Genomic DNA, 3,650 nt, shown 5'->3' with positions numbered 1-3,650 from the left:
TGAGATGCATGTGTGGGAGGGACAGGAGATACTTCTGCTTTTTGGTGCTGGTAAGGCTAGAGGTGCTTGGTACCCGGTCCCTTGGCAGTTAGTCAGATTTTGGTGCTGTTTCCAGTTTTTAATGCCTTTTGCTTCCTGTTGAAGACAACTTCATACCTAATTTTTTTGTTGCTATATTGCAGATTAAGGCCGCTGAATCCCTTCCTACCGGAAATACTTGAAAATATGTCACAAACTAAAGCTATTTATATTTCTAATAATGAATAAAGGATACATTAATTCTAGCTTTGATTGTCTTATGACTGTATTGGTAGGATTGTTTTCTGTTTCTCTTGAGCTGTCTTGCCAGGAGTTATGTGGCTTTATTCCCAGATTTATAATGCATTCTCTTCCTCTTGGAAAGGGCATATGCTGTCTTGGCTCACTCTTTTTAATTTGAGTTTTGCAGAGGTCTGTGTTGTTCCAGTTTTAGTTGTTCTATTTCTAAAGCCTTTCACATGCATGTAAAATATGATAAAAACTAAAATACTGACAATTACTGTGGGTGTAAACTTCAGCCTGCTTTTCATATTTCTGGATATACCTATTAGTTTACGTAATTTGCAAAGGAAAAACTTGAGATATTCTTTAGATAAGGTTACTAATTACCATCAAAATGAAAAATCAAGCCTGTAAAGGCGGCTCTGCAGTAGTGGATTACTTACCAGCCCCAGCGGCTGTCTCGTGGCTCCTGCAGAAGTGTGGTGTCCCTCTGATTTGGTATTCTGAGATGTTCTCCCATCCATCCTGCTACTCCCATCTACCCAGCCATACTCAAAGCGAGATGAATTGACCTGTAGCCAAGCTTAACTAGTTGTCATTCAACAAAATAGCTTGTGAGGAAACAGCGGTAAGTATTGACAAAATACTGTGCTGCCCTCCTTGAGCTCCTTGGTTGCCATTCACAAGCAGCCAGGATGAGGCCTCACCTGGTTGCAGAGCAATCAGAGGTGATCCAGGATCATTTTCACCTGCATGCTGCAAGAAGAAATGCTGTAGGTTTAAAATAGAGCTTTTATCAGCAATTCTGATAATCTCTAGGGTCTGCATAGACCCACACTGCGAGCCTGTGGAGGCTGCTTGTTGCAGCGTGATGCCAACTTGCTGCTTTTCCATTGTGCGTTTTCTTCTGCTCTCTCCTGGGTTGGCTGGGAGCTGGGGCTTGGGGCTGTGCTCTGGGGTGGCCCTGGAGGGGACACTGCCTGGTCAGCCCTCACGCTGCAGCAGAGCAGCCTGGACCTGGGTTGCTGGAGTCCTGAGCCCCAGCTCTGGCACACACCCTGCCTGCTCGTGGTGGGGAGGGAAGAGTCCAAGCTTGCAAACTCCTGAAAGAGGAGGATGCCAGGCCCACTGCGGAATAACCTCTTTACATCTGGAGTTGTGTAAAACAGAGCCTAGACATTCCTCTGCTTCCCATCTGTTGACAAGGCATGAACTGCCATCCATGGAGGTCCCCAGGGAGGAAGAGTGCTGCTTGAAGGGACGGTGGGACCTGGCAAACTTATCAGGTGCTAGCTAGAACCCTTCAACCTGACTCTCAGAGCTTGACTAGAAAACATGTTCAAAGTAACAAGTATAAACCTCTTACCTGAAATCTTTTGCAAACTGTATGTTTGCTTTGTGAATGCTGGGTCCAAGTCTGGCTTGTAGAGTCCTAACTTTACCCCAGCACTGTGAATTAATGGAAACTAGGAAAACTCAGTTCAGTTTTAGCATGTGATATTTTGTCACCAATTTAAGTTTTCTTTTGAGCTCTTAAGACAAAGATGCATGCTGTTGCAGGATGATTTTCTTGGCATCCTGGCACTTTCCTACCGTTACTTACCTGTAGTAATAGATAGTTTTGCCTCGGTGTTGGAATTGTGTTGCAGAGGTATAGAACCTACATGCTCTATGTCATGAAACCTATGCTGTTAACTTCTTCAGATACAAGAATAAGTCTTAAGAGAATACCAGCAGCTCCATTACCTGGTAGTGGTACAAAAGTAGAACAAAATGTTTGAGAATCTGTTGTTTTCCAGAGCAGACAGACAGCTTGCTTAATCCCTTCTCTGCCTCTCCCACATCACAGGTGAAAATAATAGTAAAAAAAAAAAATTAAAAAAATTACTTTGTGATGTTGCAATACCACTTTTTTCCCCCAAGAAATAATGGATTGATAGCACTAGACAGTAATTTTAAAGGTTTGATTTCACCATTGCTTATAAGAGGACTTGCTGGGTTACTGGTACTTGTGAAGATAATTGAATGAAATTGTGGTTACCCCTGCAGCTGGAGCACAAAGTGTGTGGATGGATGGATAGATATAGATATAGATATGCACAAGTAGTTAGTAATTGGGTTCCTGTATAGGCTGGAGATGAAATTTATCACTTCACATTGTCTAGATTCGGTTGTCCTTAAGATGTGAACTGCTTCCACACCACCCCCAGTGTCTGGTAACCAAACCCAGCATTTTGCGCTGCTCCCAGCATTGCACTCAAGTGGGAATTCTGGAGCAAGTTTACAGGGATTAGGAATGGGTTTTAGCCTGGAGTGGTCCCGAAGATTTTTGTCAGCTGCCATTAGAGCTAAAAGATGTTCTGAAATTTGGAAGAAGACTAACTTGTGTGTTCTCCCAATTTTCCTTTTTTGTTAGGGAACAGACTCTGCAAGAGTGAAGTTGCAGATTATAGCTCTTGTATGAGGAAGTAAGACTTTTGGAGGGTTTTTTTTATATTAATGAAGAGGCTGGAGATGTGTTACCGATTTGAAATATCTGTTTCAAAAGCGATGGAATGCTTTTGATAACCTACTGGTAAAATAGACCTCTCCTGATTATAACTGTGTTACATAAGAAATAGAAATAACCAAACCACTTGTCAAAATAGAAATTGGGTTGTGTAATGGCCTTGGTAGAAGATGTTTTAATAATCACAAAGTCCTCTTTTCTGCTCAGAATCTGTGGGTTTTCTTTTCTTTTCCCTGGCTCAGATCACTGAAACCTGTTCTTGTTCTGTATCATATTTTGCACCTTGTGTCTGTGAGCAATCTGCATCGAGCATGTGGACTTGTCATTTAGTCCTGATCCTGTCAGTAGTTCCAAACATTTGTCTTGCATAAGCAAATGTAGGAAACAATATATACTAATTATTAAAAAAAAACAACTCTATGCTAATGTTTTTAGCATAGTTTATCCATTTAAATTGGTTAATGGCAGCTGAACAATGCAGGCTAGCTGGAGGTTTAAACACCAGGAAATACAAAAAGTGCAAGATGGATGACCTGCAGCTGATAATGGGTGAAAAGCTCAGAAAAAGGCAGTGGTGAGTAGTAGGCACACAATTTTAATAGACATAGTTAGGGTAAGGTGATATAGTCAGAACCAACATACTTTTATATAGATGAAGATAACATTAAGTTATTGTTTAACATGATAACAGAGGAATCAGGTACTTAGATAATATCTATATCCTTGAAACTGTCTCTGTGTAGAGAATCCCATCTGCAGAGGCCCATTCCTGAAACTGAATTTTTGGAAGTTTTTCTGCCCTCCATAGATAAAATTCCCTGTTAGTGGGGATTTTCTTTTGAGATTTACTTTTGATTTTTAAATAGTACTCTAGGTCACT

The sequence above is a fragment of the Antrostomus carolinensis genome, unplaced genomic scaffold (assembly GCF_000700745.2).
Source record: "Antrostomus carolinensis isolate BGI_N321 unplaced genomic scaffold, ASM70074v2 scaffold12807, whole genome shotgun sequence".
NCBI classification, from domain to species: domain Eukaryota; kingdom Metazoa; phylum Chordata; class Aves; order Caprimulgiformes; family Caprimulgidae; genus Antrostomus; species Antrostomus carolinensis.
This window is presented reverse-complemented; position numbering follows the sequence as displayed.